At 44.9% G+C, this 21,436-nt stretch overlaps 1 pseudogene; it reads right to left on the bottom strand.

Annotated features, from left to right (window-relative positions):
- Window positions 1-3,250: 3,250 nt before the first annotated feature.
- Window positions 3,251-5,642, bottom strand: LOC120964411 (uncharacterized; annotated as a pseudogene).
- Window positions 5,643-21,436: the final 15,794 nt, after the last annotated feature.

The raw sequence follows: 21,436 nt of genomic DNA, 5'->3' as shown, positions 1-21,436 counted from the left end.
TGATATAGAATTTCTGGATAGCATAAAGGGATATTTGAATAAGAGTTTTTCAATGAAGGACCTCGGTGAAGCTGCTTATATATTGGGCATCAAGATCTATAGAGATAGATCAAGACGCTTAATTGGACTTTCACAAAGCACATACCTTGACAAAGTTTTGAAGAAGTTCAAAATGGATCAAGCAAAGAAAGGGTTCTTTCATGTGTTGCAAGGTGTGAAGTTGAGTAAGACTCAATGCCCGACCACTTCTGAAGATAGAGAGAAAATGAAAGATGTTCCCTATGCTTCAGCCATAGGCTCTATCATGTATAAAATGTTGTGTACAAGACTTGATGTGTGCCTTGCTATTAGTTTAGCAGGGAGGTACCAAAGTAATCCAGGAGTGGATCACTGGACAGCGGTCAAGAACATCCTGAAATACCTGAAAAGGACTAAGGATATGTTTCTCGTTTATGGAGGTGACAAAGAGCTCGTCGTAAATGGTTACGTCGATGCATGCTTTGACACTGATCCGGACGATTCTAAATCGCAAACCGGATACGTGTTTATATTGAACGATGGAGCTGTCAGTTGGTGCAGTTCTAAACAAAGCGTCGTAGCGGGATCTACATGTGAGGCGGAGTACATAGCTGCTTCAGAAGCAGCAAATGCAGGAGTCTGGATGAAGGAGTTCATATCCGATCTAGGTGCCATACCTAGTGCATCGGGTCCAATGAAGATCTTTTGTCACAATACTGGTGCAATTGCTTTAGCAAAGGAGTCCAGATTTCACAAGAGAACCAAGCACATCAAGAGACGCTTCAACTCCATCCGGGATCAAGTCCAGGTGGGAGACATAGAGATTTGCAAAATACATACGGATCTGAATGTTGCAGGCCCGTTGACTAAGCCTCTTCCACGAGCAAAACATGATCAGCACCAAGGCTCCATGGGTGTTAGAATCATTACTGTGTAATCTAGATTATTGACTCTAGTGCAAGTGGGAGACTGAAGGAAATATGCCCTAGAGGCAATAATAAAGTTATTATTTATTTCCTTATATCATGATAAATGTTTATTATTCATACTAGAATTGTATTAACCGGAAACATGATACATGTGTGAATACATAGACAAACAGAGTGTCACTAGTATGCCTCTACTTAACTAGCTCGTTGATCAAAGATGGTTATGTTTCCTAGCCATAGACAAAGAGTTGTCATTTGATTAACGGGATCACATCATTAGGAGAATGATGTGATTGACTTGACACATTCCGTTAGCTTAGCACTTGATCGTTTAGTATGTTGTTATTGTTTTCTTCATGACCTATACATGTTCCTATGACTATGAGATTATGCAACTCCCGTTTACCGGAGGAACACTTTGTGTGCTACCAAATGTCACAACTTAACTAGGTGATTATAAAGGTGCTCTACAGGTGTCTCCGAAGGTACTTGTCGGGTTGGCGTATTTCGAGATTAGGATTTGTCACTCCGATTGTCGGAGAGGTATCTCTGGGCCCACTCGGTAATGCACATCACTATAAGCCTTGCAAGCATTGCAACTAATGAGTTAGTTGCAGGATGATGTATTACGGAATGAGTAAAGAGACTTGCTGGTAACGAGATTGAACTACGTATTAAGATACCGACGATCGAATCTCGGGCAAGTAACATATACCGATGACAAAGGGAACAACGTATGTTGTTATGCGGTTTGACCGATAAAGATCTTCGTAGAATATATAGGAGCCAATATGAGCATCCAGGTTCCGCTATTGGTTATTGACAGGAGACGTGTCTCGGTCATGTCTACATAGTTCTCGAACCCGTAGGGTCCGCACGCTTAAAGTTTGATGACGGTTATATTATGAGTTTATGTGTTTTGATGTACTGAAGGTTGTTCAGAGTCTCGGAAGTGATCACGGACATGACGAGGAGTCTCGAAATGGCCGAGACATAAAGATCAATATATTGGACGACTATGTTCGGACACCGGAATGGTTTCGGGGAGTATCGGGCATATACCGGAGTACCGGGGGTTACCGGAACCCCCCGTGGAGACTAATGGGCCTATTGGGCCCTAGTGGAGAAGAGGAGGCGCAGCCAAGGGCAGCCGCGCGCCCCCTTCCCCCCAGTCCGAATTGGACAACGAGGGGGGCGGCGCCCCCCTTTCCTTTCCCCCTCTCTCTCCTTCCCTCTCCTCTCCTACTCCCACATGGAAGGGGGGAGTCCTACTCCCGGTGGGAGTAGGACTCCTCATGGGGCGCGCCTAGGGTGGTCGGCCCCTCCCCATCCTCCACTCCTTTATATACGGGGAGGGAGGCACCCCTTGGAGACACAACAATTGATCCCTTGGATCTCTTAGCCGTGTGCGGTGCCCCCCTCCACCATAATCCACTTCGATAATATCGTAGCGGTGCTGAGGCAAAGCCCTGCATCGTTAGCAACATCATCATCGTCACCATGCCGTCGTGCTGACGGAACTCTTCCTCAAAGCTTGGCTGGATCGGAGTTCGAGGGACGTCATCGAGTTGAACGTGTGCAAAACTCGGAGGTGTCGTGCGTTCGGTACTTGATCGGTCGGATCGTGAAGACGTACGACTACATCAACCGTGTTGTGCTAACGCTTCCGCTTTCGGTCTACGAGGGTGCGTGGACACGCTCTCCCCTCTCGTTGTTATGCATCACCATGAACTTGCGTGTATGTAGGAATTTTTTTGAAATTACTACGTTCCCCAACAGAAACATCATAAGATCCAACTATAATAGCAAAGCTCGCGATACATCAAGATCGTATCACCTCAAGAACACAAGAGAGAGAGAGAGATCAAACACATAGCTACTGGTACATACCCTCAGCCCCGAGGGTGAACTACTCCCTCCTCATCATGGAGAGCGTCGGGATGATAAAGATGGCCACCGGACAGGGATTCCCCCCTCCGGTAGGGTGCCGGAACAGGGTCCCGATTGGTTTTTGGTGGCTACAGAGGCTTGCAGCGACGGAACTCCCGATTTAGGTTTCTTTCTGGAAGTTTGGGGTTATATAAGAGGTGTTGGAGTCGGGAACAAGTCAGGGGGGTCCCCGAGGCGGCCACGAGGTAGGGGGCGCCCAGGGGGGTAGGGTGCGCCCCCACCCTCGTGGGTGCCTCGGGACTCCTCTGGTCCATCTCAGATACTCCATGGGCTTCTTCTGGTCCAAAAATAATCTCCATCAAATTTCAGGTCAATTGGACTCCGTTTGGTTTTCCTTTTCTGCAAAACTCAAAAACAAGGAAAAAACAGAAACTGGCACTGGGCTCTAGGTCAATAGGTTAGTCCCAAAAATCATATAAAATAGCATATAAAACATCCTAGATAGATAGTATAATAGCATGGAACAATCAAAAATTATAAATACGTTGGAGACGTATCACCCATTTTGTTTCTTAGCTTATTTTTCACATAGCTCATTGAAGAGAATACCCTTTCAACACTAGCAGTAGCTACTGGGAGAATCAATACCCACTTAAGAAGCTTGTAAACAATATGATATTGTTCATGCTTGTTTTTCTCAACAAGCATAACTGAAAGCTGGCATAGATTTTTCAGGTTTTGAAACCTTTCATCTCTACGCACATTAGTAACATACATGTTTAGTTGCCATGGAAGTCTTGTCAGTTCATCACTTGTAAAATTGGAAGCATAAAACTTTGTAGCAAGCCTAACCAACTTCTCTTGGTCATAAGCAGCAAATAGATGAAGTGGACAAAATGCTGCCATGCAAGAAAGTAGCTCCGTGTTTACCTCATCAAACCTGCCATTCAGCTCACTGATTTGCCTATCAATGACACCCACAAACATATCAACCTTGAAGTGGTGGTAATTGATCACACCATTACATAAAACCCTTCTAGGCCGGCCAACGGGAAAGTAAGGACCCACCATATCAACAACTTTGATTTTATGCTTTGTACAAAAAGATGTGACCTTTGTGAGAAAATCATCCTATCCAGCATCGGTCCTCAAAGCCTCCAAGTAATACTTTGTGTCACTAACAAGCTCAATAGCATGTACAATATCTTCATCTTGCTTTTGCAAAGCTCTACACAACTCATCTGTGTATCCAAATATTTCTTGCATCAAGTGTGCCATGAAAACAAACTCAAATGATCGAAATATTGTCTCTATGGATAGAGCCGCTTGTGCCTCCGCACAATGGTACTCGTCTCCAATCTTGCGAAGGACTTGTCGTAGTGCACCATACATAGAGATGGCATGGTTCATAGTTTTGAAGTGAGAGCCCCAACATGTATCACATGGCCTTCCCAAACCCATTTCCTGATTCAACCCACTCCCTGTTTCTACTTCTTCCAATTCCAGTGCATCAATGAGTTCTTCAGCCTGAGCTATTCGAAGCATTCTCGTCTTTTTACAAGACATGCCAAGAGCATTTAACAAGTGTGCAAGCTGCTGAAAGAACCAAGTACAGTCACTCTCCTTAGCAACAACAACAAGAGTTAATTGTAATTGATGGGCAAACTAATGAATATAGTAGGCAGAAGGGGACTCATCCATAATCAGTTTTTTCAGGCCATTAGCATTACCTCTCATATTACTAGCTCCATCATATCCTTGCCCACGAACCATTGCAATGGTCAAATTGTAGTCCATAAGCATTTTCTGAATTGCAGCTTTTAGTGTCAAAGAGGTGGTATCTTAAACATGAGCAAGACCAAGAAATCTTACAACCAACCTTCCTTTCTTATCAACATAATGCAAGCAAACAGCCAACTGTTCATTCTGATACACATCACTAGACTCATCTACAAGTATTGCAAAATGACCACCATCAAGTTCTTCAATGACTAGTTTAGTAGTCTCTTGTGCACAACATTTTATCACCTCTAGTTGTATGTCATGGTGAGTCATCTTGCAGTTCCGTGGAGCATTCTTGAGAACAACCATGACAACCTCTTCAAAATTTCCTGCTAGCCAATTTAGAAGCTCAAGGAAATTTCCTTTATTTAGCGACTCTGCTTCACTTTCATCATGCCCCCTAAATGCCAAGCCTTGGCGCAACAGAAATCTCACACACTTGAGTGTTCATGTCAAACACTATTTATACAAAGCCTTGTATTGTGTGGTGTTTGAAGCAATAGACTCAATAATTGATGTTGTAGGCGTAGTGAACATATCATATTTTTCTTGAGCTTCAGCGTGAGCACTACTGACAGTACCAATATGCCTCTTCAATCTTGATTTCATGTTCCAATTATTAAACCCACCATTCACAAATGCATCTCCTCCGGGACTTTTTGTTTTATCCTTGAACAAAAAGCAAACAAAGCAGAAAGCAGCCTCTTCTTTCACACTGTACTCAAGCCACATATGATCCTTAAACCAAGATGGGCAAAAGCGGCGGGGATGTCCACTAAAATCTCTGATCTCAAATTTGTGACTCTTTGGTTGACAAGCTCCCAAGTCAATGTATCTCCTTCTAACTACATCCTGGTCATTGACATGATATGAAGATATGGCAAGTCGCTTGCCAGGAACACGTTCCAGAGCCTTCAAATCTGCTTCAAATTGGGGACTTGGTTCCTCATCTTCATCAACCGCTTCATCATCTTCTACAATTGGGGACGGGAGCCTCTCTCCCTCTCCGGTTGCGGAGCTTCGTCATGTGTATGCACTAGTGCTAGCTGCAGGTTGCTCTCAACCTCAACGGAAAGAGGAGTTGATGTGGATGTAGAACTTATTTTCCTTGCCTTTGAAGATTTGCCCCACAATTCAAACAAGCTAACATCTTTCTTCTTCATCTACATCACAATCACATAAACAAAGTAGAAATCAGTGGCAGTGGCAATGTAGCATCAAATCCATCACATAAACATCCTTCTTCTTCAAACTCCAATGTCCATTTAGTTCAATTTCAGCGTACAAACAAATCTTCAGATTTCTTAAAAAACAGAGGGCAAAAAGCCAAAAAATACCAGAGGCGGACCAGATGCAGTTCGGGAAGGAGACGGTCAGCAGTGGAGCCGTCGAGGGAGCACTGGAGGCCGGCCGGATCTCGGAGGCGGAGGAAACCGGAGGCGGACCAGATGAAGTTCGGGCAGGGGAGGGACGGAGCTGGACTACCCGAGCCCGGAAGCCGAGGCCGGAAGGGCAGTACTGCAGAGGGGAGGGAAGGAGAGGGCCGGCCGGACCTGGATTCGCCGCCACCCACGCGCCACCCTCCGCCCACGCGCCACCCGCCGCCGCGGCGCCGGCCGCTAGGTTTGGGAATTGGGGGATGGGGAGGGAGACTGGGAACTTGTGCTCGCTTGCTCGGTTCCTCGCCAGCGCGTACAACCAGACACATGTCTGGTTCGCTGCGTGACGCTTTGTCCTCTGTTTGGGCTGGGCCAGTATTACATATGTATATTGATTTTTTTGCCCTAAATCTTGGGTATTCCAGGGAATATCCAGGAAGACCCCAGCGCCGCCACTGACTCACAGAGGAGTGACAAGTTGTTCCAGACCGGCACGCTGTTGAGCACGGCGGCACGGGCATCATGCTTGCCGTGGATGAGGCGGTATCGTACCGCTCCTCCCACGCTATCCGCCATCAAAGTGCGTGGAACCGCGCCCTGCCGACGGAGAAAGAAGCTAGCTCAGAAAGACAAAGTCAACATAGATGAGAAAATGCCACAGACACTCACACAGACCAAGTCAACATCTTGAGTTGCGTCGATGACGGATCCCGCTACCCACAAACTAAGAAAATGGCGAAGTGGTGGTGGAATTCTGGTGACATGCACCCATACTAGCTTCAGTGGTTATATCTTGGCCTGACATCGGACTCATCAGATTTCCATTCACTAAAAGAAATTACGATATCGGGGGATTTGACTTTGAATTCAAAAGCAGGCACCCTTTAGAAAACCTCCATAGAGCACATGCCTCACAACAACTATGAGACATGATTTATTTTGAGTGAATGTCCATGAGCTGAATTACGGATGAAAATTTTCCTTAAGAATACAAGAAATCAATTAAGTATTGGCCTAAATTGCCAAGCGGTTCATTCACAAAAGGAAAATAGCAAAGCGGTTGTATATAGTCAGTATTCCGGTAAAGCTAGCCTATTGGACAAGCTGAGACATAGGCTTTAGATTGCAGATAAGAGGGATTTCAGGATTCTCAGCCCTTCACAAACTGATGCGAAGAATGCAGCAAGAAGTCACGCCGAGCAAAAATGCGAACCAGATGGGCACAATCTCAGGATGACAAGACTTTACGAGTAATCAATCAGCATTCGTCCGCACCCCTCAAAAAATTGTACTGTAGACATAGAGCCTCGGTGTAGTATAGGCAGTGCTCCAATTCCCCATGCATCCCAATTCAGTGCATCATAGTGCTACTCAATGTCCTCATCAACCCTTCCCCGCTCTCATCCTCTGAGACAAAAACATGAAAATCTAAGACTGACCACAATAATGGGTAGTAATATAGACTAGTAACATGCACATGTTATTAGTCTATGTTACTACCTTTATAGTGGGGAGTAATATATGTGTGGTAACATGCAACACTTCATCTATTAGGCTATTGACTAATTTTGCCTTGATATGTGTGATGTTACTAGCTATGTTATCACTTTCCTCCATTTTTTTATTTATTGCTTGTCACATCATCTATTTTATCTAGATATGTGTGATGTTACTACCTTTGTTACTTTCACTAGTCTAAAGCACAATATGAAGAACTGTTTCCAAGTCTTGTGAGCTATAAGTAAGGAGGAAGACGACAGGTGCCTTACTTAAGAACGCCATGCAGAAGCGTCTGGGACTTTAGTTCTTCAACCACAGTTAGCCGGTTATCCCACTCAGGTATCCGTACACTGGTAGGGAACCAATAAACGCTCTGAGACGTGCTTCCATACACCCCCAATAAATTCCCTAAAAACGGTACTTTTGTCCATCCTTAATTATCTAAAACTGATCAAGATTAGTTAGTAATTGGGGGCCACCAGCTACCTCCAGCGATCTTCCTAGTTTGCACGGTGCATCTGCCCCTCTCTCTCAACCAGAGGGCGTATGCATGAGTGGAATCAACATCTACATGATGGAAGACATGTAGATATGCATGTTTTTCCTATGAATTAACATGTGAAGTTGGAAATTGTTGTGATTGTACTTTTGTTCCACGTCTATTATTTATTTCAAGAATGTTCGTTTTCACTTGTGCACGTTCCTCACAAGAAGGAAACATTATTAATATGATACAACAAATCAACTAAATGTTTCCGTGGATTGCCAAGCGGCACGGCTGTTTACTCTTTTCCACGTGTAATTTCCTTTCAGTTTACTGACACGATAGGCAGGAAAGTGTTGCTCATGCCAGAAAAGACGCTGTCCTAGGACATATCCGGCACATACATAAGATGAGTTGAGCTCCGATCCTTCACAGGTTGAGAGACATATAGAGCAGAGATTTTTTTTCTTTTCTTTTTTGAAATGAAACCGCAAACCAGAAACTGACTGTTTTTTTTAATGAAGACAAAAGATACGCCTCATCTATTAATTAAGAAGAGAATAGAGTTTGAGTTACAAGACACCACAATGCACGAATATGTTACTCTCCTGATATAATTGTTCCAAATTTCTTCGCACCCACTGGGATCCAAAGCTTCGCCTCACATTTGATGCTCTCGTCAAGATTATCCATGGTGCTATTGTGGCGAAATACTTGGGTGTTCCTTTCCTTCTATACGGTACAATTAATGAGAATATTGAGGGATAGCATGGCCTTTCTATTGGGGGCGGAGACACCGGATCGGTTGACCCACCATTCTTCGACCGATATTTCTAGGTGCCGCACTGTATGGTCAATGCTCGGATGATTAAGCCATTCATTTGCTAAGTTCCGAAGGAGAATTGTGAAACGACACTCGACGAAGAACTACATCCCGGATTCTTGTTCTCTCTTGCCACATCATTTGTGAAACTGACTGTTGGATACCCACATCGTCTGTCAATTAACATCTCCCTGCTACACGAAAGTGATCTTAGTGTAGAGTATAGACATGCTTACAGAACATGTCAGGTCTCTGAGGGTGATGCTCGAATTCCCCATGCATCCCATTTCGATCAGTACCGAAGGAAAACACTAGCAAGTTTGCACCGCTTTCTTAGATCTTGCAAGCTACGTGGGGTAAGAAAGAGCCAAGGACCAAGGCTGATGGTGTGCACATGCCACAAGCGTTACGGGGACTTCGGTTCTTCACCAACCACCAGCTAGGATGACTATTTATCTTGGGAGAAATTTAAAGGTTCTCTTAAATTTATACATAGTTCATTTGCACTTTGGTTGGCCTCAGTTCCCTCTCTGCTCTAGTAACACAGGACATCATCAGCTTTGTGTGATCTAAATTCCAATATCCATGTGTCCTGTCTGAAATCACGCCACGACAGTGTCGACGTGTTAGGGTCGTGACTATAGTGATGTCGTGTCGATGCAGTCGTGCCGCCGTGGATGACGCGGTCGATGCCGTCGTCGTGACGCGGTCTTGCCGTTGTCGAAGTCGCATCTTGCAGAAAAATCTGTCTGAGGACGCTAGTTGTCCATCTATGGACGAGGCGGTGGCGATGTGTCGATACTTTATCGCCGCGAGGGACGCCTCCAAGCGACGCATTACTGTTGACACGCCGCACAACGCCATCGCCGACATTTCATTGCCAGGGTCTTCATCAACGTGGTCTTCACCAACATCGCTCACGTTCATGTACGTGTACTTTGCAGTTGGTGTGTGTAGTATGTGTGTAGTGTGTAGTTGTTTTCAACGTAGTACGTGTGTATTTTCCAAGTTAGCGTATGTTCACTTTCTAAGTTAACCAAACACACCAAAAAAAAGGGATAAGTATATTTTCGTCCCTCAACTTTTTCAATAATATAGAAATGGTCTCCAAGCTGTGAAACCAGCAATTCTTAGTCCCTCAATATTTAAAACTGGATAAACTTAATCCCTCAACTTTTAATACCGGATAAGTTTAGTCTCTTTGGATGGTTTTCCGCAGACGTGTAGTGGTTTTGACTCTCCGCGGTGGCTGTCGGCCATGACGCCACCCCTTCCAGCCGAAGCAGCGCCCAACACGGTAATTCTCATGTACAAAGCTAGCCTCTTACTAGCTCGCTCGTGTATAAAGCAAGCTCTCCCTGATGCGCTTCTGGCTCTTGAATAATTAGTTAGGCCGTTGATTTTTTTTTCCTGTTTTCTTCCCATTCAGTTAGCAGGGCACGAGCTCACTATTTTGTGTCGAGGCCGTGCGCGGCGACTCCGGCCGGCAGCTGCATCCATGTCGCTGCGCGTCTGAGTTGAGAGCTAACACTGGCGAGGAATCAACTTAGATCAATTAATGTGTATACGTAAGCTAGTTGTCTGCTTTGCTTTTGCTGTGCCCATGCATCGACATGTAACGAACGAACCTGATACGGACGTGACACCGTCGATGGTTGATGCTACTAAAGCTTAGCCAGTTAAGGAGTCAGGTCATGAAAAGGTTGTGAAAAATAATGCCATGCTTGCGGCTCGATTTCATCAACGAAACGATGGTCAGGTGCGTCAATTATGCAGACCAAGATTTGGTTCTTTAATGAGCCGATCAAAGACCAGTTGTACAACACGCTTATTGAATTCAAGAGGTATGTTACGAAAAAGGGTTTTCCCCCGCTTTATATTATAAAGCACGAACCACAACAACAAAGCATCCGATACAAAAGCACACCACACATCCAAGGCAAGATACATGAATGCCGGGCACCGATACACAACCACAACGACTACAAAGCACCTAAAAGATGAGCAAAACGAAACCGCTAAGAGCCGACGGAGAACACCACCACGAGGAGCGATCGTCCGGGAGGATGTGTAACGGACATGCCGGACCGAGGACTCCAAGACGGTGCCTCCAGGAAGGGTACTGTGATGCCCCCGATTTGACCGTACACTAATCATGCACGCAAATGTGTACGATCAAGATCAGGGGCTCACGGGAAGATATCACAACACAACTCTACAACATAAATAAGTCATACAAGCATCATAATACAAGCCAGGGGCCTCGAGGGCTCGAATACAAGTGCTCGATCATAGACGAGTCGGCGCAAGCAACAATATCTTAGTACAGACATAAGTTAAACAAGTTTGCCTTAAGAAGGCTAGCACAAACTGGGATACAGATCGAAAGAGGCGCAGGCCTCCTGCCTAGGATCCTCCTAAACTACTCCTGGCTGTCGTCAGCGGCCTGCACGTAGTAGTAGGCACCTCCGGTGTAGTAGGAGTTGTCGTCGACAGTGGCGTCTGGCTCCAGGGCTCCAGCATCTGGTTGCGACAACCAGGTAAAAGGAAAGGGGGAAAAGAAGGAGAAAGCAACCGTGAGTACTCATCCAAAGTATTCGCAAGCAAGGAGCTACCCTACATATGCATGGGTATATGTGTGAAGGGCCATATCGGTGGACTGAACTGCAGAATGCCAGAATAAAAGGGGGATAGCTAATCCTGTCGAAGACTACGCTTCTGGCCACCTCCATCTTGCAGCATGTAGAAGAGAGTAGATGGTAAGTTCACCAAGTAGCATCGCATAGCATAATCCTACCCGGCGATCCCCTCCTCGTCGCCCTGTTAGAGAGCGATCACCGGGTAGTATCTGGCACTTGGAAGGGTGTGTTTTATTAAGTATCCGGTTCTAGTTGTCATAAGGTCAAGGTACAACTCCGGGTCGTCCTTTTACCGAGGGACACGGCTATTCGAATAGATAAACTTCCCTGCAGGGGTGCACCACATAACCCAACACGCTCGATTCCATTTGGCCGGACACACTTTCCTGGGTCATGCCCGGTCTCGGAAGATCAACACGTTGCAGCCCCACCTAAGCTCAACAGAGAGGTCAGCACGCCGGTCTAAATCCTATGCGCGTAGGGGTCTGGGCCCATCGCCCATTGCACACCTGCACGTTGCGTACGCGGCCGGAAGCAGACCTAGCCCCCTTAATACAAGCGCGAGCTTACGGTCCAATGCGGCGCGCGTCACTCAGTCGCTGACGTCAAAAAGAGCTTCGGCTGATACCACGACACCGAGTGCCCATAACTGTTCCCGCGTAGTTGGTTAGTGCGTATAGACCAAATGGCCAGACTCAGATCAAATACCAAGATCTCGTTAAGCGTGTTAAGTATCCGCGAACGCTGACCAGGGCCAGGCCCACCTCTCTCCTAGGTGGTCTCAACCTGCCCTGTCGCTCCGCCACAAAGTAACAGTCGGGGGCCGTCAGGAACCCAGGCCCACCTCTACCGGGATGGAGCCACCTGTCCTTTCAGCCCCTCATCAGAATCACTTGCGGGTACTCAATGAGCTGACCCGACTTTAGTCACCACATGTGTCATGTATATAAAGTGTATAGTATATACCCGTGATCACCTCCCGAAGTGATCACGGCCCAGTAGTATAGCATGGCAGACGGACAAAAGTGTAGGGCCACTGATGGAACACTACCATCCTATACTAAGCAGTAGGATAGCAGGTAAGGGTAACAACTGTAGCAACAATGACATGCTATGCAGCAGAATAGGATTAACCGAAAGCAGTAAGATGCTACACTACTCTAATGCAAACTGTATAGAGAAGAATAGGCAATATCTGGTGATCAAGGGGGGGGGGGGGGCTTGCCTGGTTATTCTGGCAAGGAGGGGTCGTCGTCGATGTAGTCGATCATAGGGGTACCGGCAGCGGTCTCGGGGTCTACCGGAAAGAAGTAACGGAGGGCAACACAATAAATAACAGAGCAATCTAAGCATCACAAAGCATAACATGGCAATACGCGGTGCTAGAGGTGATCTAACGCAGGGATAGGTAATACCGGCGAAGGGGGGGGGACATCCGGAAAAGTATTCCCGGTGTTTCGCGTTTTCGGACAGGTGAACCGGAGGGGGAAATTTGTGTGTTTGCTATGCTAGGGACATGTGGCTGATGAACGGGCTGCGTATTCGGATTCGTCTCGTCGTTCTGAGCAACTTTGATGTACAAAGTTTTTCCATCCGAGTTACGGATTATTTTATATTAATTTGGATTCACCGCCATAATCATCTATGATTTATTTGCTACACTTTGAACATTTTAGATTTGACTTTTGAAAAGTTTTACCATTTGACTTTATTTTAAATTAGAATTTCAAAACGGTTTTGAATCAACGCGAGTTTAACAATAGTAATCGAGGTGACGTGGCATCATTAGCAGAGGGTTACTGTAGCTTAATTATCCGGGCATCACTCCTCCACTACAAAAAATCTCGTCCCGGGATTTAAGAGGTAGAGTAAGGGGGAAAGATTTGGTTACGAAAGTCAAGCTCGAGGAATAACTTTGACAACAGGGTGTACAGGAGAGTCAGGTTTCGATCCTGTGGATCTATGGGTTATGGGCCCACCATGTGGGTTAAAAGTAGGAACGCGACGGCATCTTACACGATCATGTAAGCAAGGCATGTCAGAGAATAGCCTGTCAGTTATGTCGGCAACAACATCGGTACCAAGGGCGAGGGACGAAGAGAACCATTATCCTGCTCGTTGAACGAGGCGGACCAATAGGCAAAGTTCTCGTCCATCGGTGGTTACCGGAATGTCATCAACAATAGTAACAGGGTCTTACCGACACGATTGTACACCTAGGTGTTTACATAGGCAGAAGAATATTACTGCTTAGATCATATAGCTCACCAGAAAGGTTAAACAAAACAATGGAAAGGAAAGTGTGATTATCCGATTAAACAGAACAATGGAAAGGAAAATGTGTTTAAACACATATTTCAAGGGTATATCCTTCCCAAGGATAAGCAAAGTATGATATCCATGATAGGATAGACAGCAGAAAACCATTTAGGTAAGGGTAGAGGAATTCCACGACATTACCCATGCAAGGGTGTTTGGATAATTGAGCAAGAAACATTTAGCATTGGGCTTCAAATGTTCTTGTTGAAAATTGGAGTACCACAGACATGCTTCGAGATAGCATTGACATGGTCTTCAAGCAAAAGACAGACTTGGATACACAAGGATTCATCAGGAACAACATATAGAATAAGTCTTTCAATTTCCTCATGGAAGAATGGTTAACCTTGCTAAAAAGGAAATTATAACAAAAGGTCCTCTGGCTAGGGGTGCTAAGCAAAGACACCACCTTACCGGGTTATGTAGAGACCAATGTTATAACTCTTGGAAATGTGTTCCAACCATCATATCTGACCGAGATTCAGATCTGATTGGTGTCACAATACCTCAGACTTAGGATGCCTGAGAAGAAAAAAGTGCGACACAAACTGACGAGAAGACATCGTAAGATTCTCGGGAAATGAACCATGGAAGCTAGTTCTGAAACAAGAGTTCATCATTAATTCAAGGGGAGGGTCAGGAGGTGGCTGATGGACTCAGCGACAATTCATTGAGATTCCCAAAAGATGGGTTTCCACACTTATGTGAACAAGGAGATAACATTTGTCAGATCAAATGATATAATGAGGTATGCTGGAGGAAAACATACACAATTAAACATTGGTTGAAAGGTGCACCCGAAATATGGGCTTAGGTAGCATGATCAATGTTAGAATGGTGATCAGATAACCAATGCATGGTCAAAGGATGAAATGTCAACCATTAACTTCAAAGCAATAGGGTTGCTAGAAGTTTTGAAGTCGCACATCATAGTTCGATTGTCGGTTTTCCGATTAGAAATAACACGGGGACCAAGGAATGAACGGATATGGCAAAAGGTATCACCTGCATCAAGAATTCTTAAGAGGTGGTGAAATTCTCATGATATTCTTGACATAAAATATGGTAATACGCCAAGGTAAAGAAGAACAAATGCTGGATAGAAAGGATCTCAAGGTATAACACAAAACACAAATAAGTTTGTGTTGAACGGAAGGCAATCGAGTGGTCGATGATAACACAAATCATCGAGGGCAAGGATGGTATTTCTCATCATGAATTCAATTGATATCCTCGAGGAGCTCGGAATGTTGATGATGATCATGACACATTTGTCGAGAGGTTTCATGAAGATATAATCACTCATCGACGACATCAACCAAATGGAAGGATGGAGCGAAAAGTTATTGAAACCACAGATACGACACAAACTCGGAATCAAGCTTGTTGTTCAAGGCGAAATGATATGACGAGGAAAGTCGACGTAAGCTTAGCTCATCGTCGAAAATTGTGCTTCGGAAAGAAGGACCAGATAGCACAGTTAAAAAGTTGTACGATAATGATATAGCCGATCAGGCTAGGAATGACTTGAAGGGTTATTAAATCATAAGCAACGAAAATTACTTAGAGTTATTGAACCGGAGTGCGGAATCGATTCACTTAACGGTGTTCTCGAGTGACTAATAACTCGGAACTCGAGGGAAATTGGAATTGCCGAGAATAATAGTTGATGAAGAACTCATAAGAAGTTATGTAGTTCCGTGGTATTCTTGAGATACCAGAGTGTAATGCTGGACGGTAGATCAAAGTAAGGGTTGGACAGGTGGAATGATCTGCAGAAGACAAGTACTTCAACTTGTCCGAGAAATGGTATTTAAAAGGAGAACATGGCCGGAACAACGATTATAAAATGTCAGATCCCAGATATAAGATAAAGTTATACCAACGAAATATTTATTTGAAGAGAAGCTTTAATGATACGATCTACATCGTTTCCATGGGCATGAACACAAAGTTCAAGGTCGATCCCACTGATCCAATGCATAACCTTTCACTCACTTCTCGTTTCTTTTCGAAATGGCATTAATTGTTGAAAGTTTTACCTGGTGCAATACCAGAGATTTTCGATCTCCTCGAAAGGGCAGTTTTACCTGGTGCAATACCATATAAGTATGACCTGTGAAATCTTTCGGGTTTGCACAGATTAGGGAAGGCATTGGTTCAACCCATCGGGGCTTCTTAGGAACATATAACATAAACTTCAGGAGTAAAATAACTCAAGCTCGAATGCAGAGCATGGTTAACAAAAACAGAGGATACAATTTACAAAAGGCATTATATATCAGGGGAAGAACTGACAAGGTTATTGGATACGAAGGACACCGTCGGAAAATAACCAAGCAATTGGTCTTGCGGACCACAAGGAATCTGATGTGAGTATCGGTACTCAATCAGAAGGAATTAACAATGCAAAGGCATTGGATTATAGAAACAACTGACTAATCCAGAGCCCAAATGCAAAGGAATTATGATTTTTAAACCAAGGGATCAGAAGCAATGTTCTGATTAGGGATGGATAAGTTGAATAGTCTTAGGGGTACAATCGACGGCAATTGGATTGGTTGAGAACCAGCTCATGCTCAAAATGACATCTGAGCCGGATAGATAATTTCAAAGGATCAACCGATGATTGCGTGCATTCGCACTCATGTTGAATCAACAGGATCAAAATGACGGTGTCAAAGGAGACTAATGAATATTGCCAGATATATGGGAAGCATCCATAATGCAAGTAGACAAGTATTTGCAGAGCAATAAAGCTGCTAAGGATTTTCGGTGGATTGAATAGTATTTCAAAGACTTTTGTGAAACACCTGAACAACTGGGGATGAGCGGATACTCGGAAAGTGCGAGAAATTATTCTTAGGGTTATTCAGGTGGCAAAAACTGCAAAGCAGTAGGCACAAAATATTCTCGGGGTATCTTGTAATAACAAGATCGATTGGGAATAAAAGTAAAGCACGACAGGCGTAAGCATTTATCCATAGGGATATTTCGGTGGAAGGGAATTGAAAAAGCAACAGGCACAAGGTCTCAAGAGAATATCGGGGAGTATCTTCGAAATCTTCTCGTGCAGCCGGCGATCATCTGGACTGAAGGGGCTCTCCGGGAGAAAGTATTTTCGAGAACCTAAAGTTAGATTTTAGTAAAAATTGTTTAACCCGAATACAAGAGAGTCCAGAATCCCGGAGTAAAGATCGAGGAGTAAAAGATCCTAATACCACCCAATGGCGACGTGGGCCCAAGGGCCGCACAGCCATGTTAGTAAAAGTTTTGCAACGTCTAGACTCGACTTCGGCCAAGGAGTATGAAAGGGGGATTCCTACAGGCAGTCGGCTCTGATACCAACTTGTGACGCCCCCGATTTGACCGTACACTAATCATGCACGCAAATGTGTACGATCAAGATCAGGGACTCACGGGAAGATATCACAACACAACTCTACAACATAAATAAGTCATACAAGCATCATAATACAAGCTAGGGGCCTCGAGGGCTCGAATACAAGTGCTCGATCATAGACGAGTCAGCGGAAGCAACAATATCTGAGTACAGACATAAGTTAAACAAGTTTGCCTTAAGAAGGCTAGCACAAACTGGGATACAGATCGAAAGAGGCGCAAGCCTCCTGCCTGGGATCCTCCTAAACTACTCCTGGCTGTCGTCAGCGGCCTGCACGTAGTAGTAGGCACCTCCGGTGTAGTAGGAGTCGTCGTCGACGGTGGCGTCTGGCTCCAGGGCTCCAGCATCTGGTTGCGACAACCAGGTAAAAGGAAAGGGGAAAAGAGGGAGAAAGCAACCGTGAGTACTCATCCAAAGTACTCGCAAGCAAGGAGCTACACTACATATGCATGGGTATATGTGTAAAGGGCCATATCGGTGGACTGAACTGCAGAATGCCAAAATAAAAGGGGGATAGCTAATCCTGTCGAAGACTACGCTTCTGGCCACCTCCATCTTGCAGCATGTAGAAGAGAGTAGATGGTAAGTTCACCAAGTAGCATCGCATAGCATAATCCTACCCGGCGATCCCCTCCTCGTCGCCCTATTAGAGAGAGCGATCACCGGGTTGTATCTGGCACTTGGAAGGGTGTGTTTTATTAAGTATCCGGTTCTAGTTGTCATAAGGTCAAGGTACAACTCCGGGTCGTCCTTTTACCGAGGGACACGGCTATTCGAATAGATAAACTTCCCTGCAGGGGTGCACCACATAACCCAACACGCTCGATTCCATTTGGCCGGACACACTTTCCTGCGTCATGCCCGGCCTCGGAAGATCAACACGTCGCAGCCCCACCTAGGCTCAACAGAGAGGTCAGCACGCCGGTCTAAATCCTATGCGCGCAGGGGGTCTGGGCCCATCGCCCATTGCACACCTGCACGTTGCGTACGCGGCCGGAAGCAGACCTAGCCCCCTTAATACAAGCGCGAGCTTACGGTCCAATGCGGCGCGTGCCACTCAGTCGCTGACATCAAAAAGAGCTTCGGCTGATACCACGACACTGAGTGCCCATAACTTTTCCCGCGTAGTTGGTTAGTGCGTATAGACCAAATGGCCAGACTCAGATCAAATACCAAGATCTCGTTAAGCGTGTTAAGTATCCGCAAACGCCGACCAGGGCCAGGCCCACCTCTCTCCTAGGTGGTCTCAACCTGCCCTATCGCTCCGCCACAAAGTAACAGTCGGGGGCCGTCACGAACCCAGGCCCACCTCTACCGGGATGGAGCCACCTGTCCTTTCAGCCCCCTCATCAGAATCACTTGCGGGTACTCAACGAGCCGACCCGACTTTCGTCACCACATGTGTCATGTATATAAAGTATATAGTATATACCCATGATCACCTCCCGAAGTGATCACGGCCCAGTAGTATAGCATGGCAGACGGACAAGAGTGTAGGGCCACTGATGGAACACTAGCATCCTATACTAAGCAGTGGGATAGCAGGTAAGGGTAACAACTATAGCAACAATGACATGCTATGCAGCAGAGTAGGATTAACCGAAAGCAGTAACATGCTACACTACTCTAATGCAAGCTGTATAGAGAAGAATAGGCAATATCTGGTGATCAAGGGGGGGGCTTGCCTGGTTGTTCTGGCAAGGAGGGGTCCTCGTCGACGTAGTCGATCACAGGGGTACCGGCAGCGGTCTCGGGGTCTACTGGAAAGAAGTAACGGAGGGGAACACAATAAATAACAGAGCAATCTAAGCATCACAAAGCATAACATGGCAATACGCGGTGCTAGAGGTGATCTAACGCAGGGATAGGTAATACCGGCGAAGGGGGGGAAACATCCGGAAAATTATTCCCGGTGTTTCGCGTTTTCGGACAGGTGAACCGGAGGGGGAAAGTTGTGTGTTTGCTATGCTAGGGACATGTGGCTGACAAACGGGCTGCGTATTCGGATTCGTCTCGTTGTTCTGAGCAACTTTGATGTACAAAGTTTTTCCATCCGAGTTACGGATTATTTTATATTAATTTGGATTCACCGCCATAATCATCTATGATTTATTTGCTACACTTTGAACATTTTAGATTTGACTTTTGAAAACTTTTACCATTTGACTTTATTTTAAATTAGAATTTCAAAACGGTTTGAATCAACGCGAGTTTAACAATAGTAATCGAGGTGACGTGGCATCATTAGCAGAGGGTTACTGTAGCTTAATTATCCGGGCGTCACAATTCTCCTCCACTACAAAAAAATCTCGTCCCGGGATTTAAGAGGTAGAGTAAGGGGGAAAGATTTGGCTACGAAATTCTATCTTGTCTTCTCGGTCTTGGTTGCTCTCTTCGAAGAGGTCGATACATTATGTTGATGTCTCCATTTCTCTGCTTCATGTCATCATGATGAAGTCGGCATCCTTCCTTCGAAAACTCCATCATACTTACGAAAGATTAAAGGGTGGGTATTCCAGAAGAATGGACCTATGAGTATCTCTCGAGTCAAACAAATGAAACACATCGAGAGCAAAGTAAGACGGTGCAATAAGAAGTTTCAAGCGGATAGGCAATCATTCATTGCCTGAAACAGAGTGTGAAAGGGGTTCAGAGCAACGGGAATAAGTATTGTGTCCGATACCAGAATTGATCACTAGGCATGTGGCCGGTGAATTACATACGAAGTCAAGCTCGAGGAATAACTTTGACAACAGGGTGTACAGGAGAGTCAGATTTCGATCCTGTGGATCTGTGGGTTATGGGCCCACCATGTGGGTTAAAAGTAGGAAGGCGACGGCGTCTTACACGATCATGTAAGCAAGGCATGTCAGAGAATAGCCTGTCAGTTATGTCGGCAACAACATCGGTACCAAGGGCGAGGGACGAAGAGAACCATTATCCTGCTCGTTGAACGAGGCGGACCAATAGGCAAAGTTCTCGTCCATCGGTGGTTACCGGAATGTCATCAACAATAGTAACAGGGTCTTACCGACACGATTGTACACCTAGGTGTTTACATAGGCAGAAGAATATTACTGCTTAGATCATATAGATCACCAGAAAGGTTAAACAAAACAATGGAAAGGAAAGTGTGATTATCCGATTAAACAGAATAATGGAAAGGAAAATGTGTTTAAACACATATTTCAAGGGTATATCCTTCCCAAGGATAAGCAAAGTATGATATCCATGATAGGATAGACAGCAGAAAACCATTTAGGTAAGGGTAGAGGAATTCCACGACATTACCCATGCATGGGTGTTTGGATAATTGAGCAAGAAACATTTAGCATTGGGCTTCAAATGTTCTTGTTGAAAATTGGAGTACCAGAGACATGCTTCGAGATAGCATTGACATGGTCTTCAAGCAAAAGACAGACTTGGATACACAAGGATTCATCAGGAACAACATATAGAATAAGTCTTTCAATTTCCTCATGGAAGAATGGTTAACCTTGCTAAAAAGGAAATTATAACAAAAGGTCCTCTGGCTAGGGGTGCTAAGCAAAGACACCACCTTACCGGGTTATGTAGAGACCAATGTTATAACTCTTGGAAATATGTTCCAACCATCATATCTGACCGAGATTCAGATCTGATTGGTGTAACAATACCTCAGACTTAGGATGCCTGAGAAGAAAAAAGTGCGACACAAATTGACGAGAAGACATCGTAAGATTCTCGGGAAATGAACCATGGAAGCTAGATCTGAAACAAGAGTTCATCATTAATTCAAGGGGAGGGTCAGGAGGTGGCTGATGGACTCAGCGACAATTCATTGAGATTCCCAAAAGATGGGTTTCCACACTTATGTGAACAAGGAGATAACATTTGTCAGATCAAATGATATAATGAGGTATGTTGGAGGAAAACATACACAGTTAAACATTGGTTGAAAGGTGCACCCGAAATATGGGCTTAGGTCGCATGATCAATGTTAGAATGGTGATCAGATAACCAATGCATGGTCAAAGGATGAAATGTCAACCATTAACTTCAAAGCAATAGGGTTGCTAGAAGTTTTGAAGTCGCACATCATAGTTCGATTGTCGGTTTTCCGATTAGAAATAACACGGGGACCAAGGAATGAACGGATATGGCAAAAGGTATCACCTGCATCAAGAATTATTAAGAGGTGGTGAAATTCTCACGATATTCTTGACATAAAAGATGGTAATACGCCAAGGTAAAGAAGAACAAATGCTGGATAGCAAGGATCTCAAGGTAT

Source organism: Aegilops tauschii, chromosome 1, assembly GCF_002575655.3.
Source record: "Aegilops tauschii subsp. strangulata cultivar AL8/78 chromosome 1, Aet v6.0, whole genome shotgun sequence".
NCBI lineage: Eukaryota > Viridiplantae > Streptophyta > Magnoliopsida > Poales > Poaceae > Aegilops > Aegilops tauschii.
Note: the sequence above shows the minus strand (reverse complement) of the source record. Positions and strands in the feature narration are given on the sequence as shown.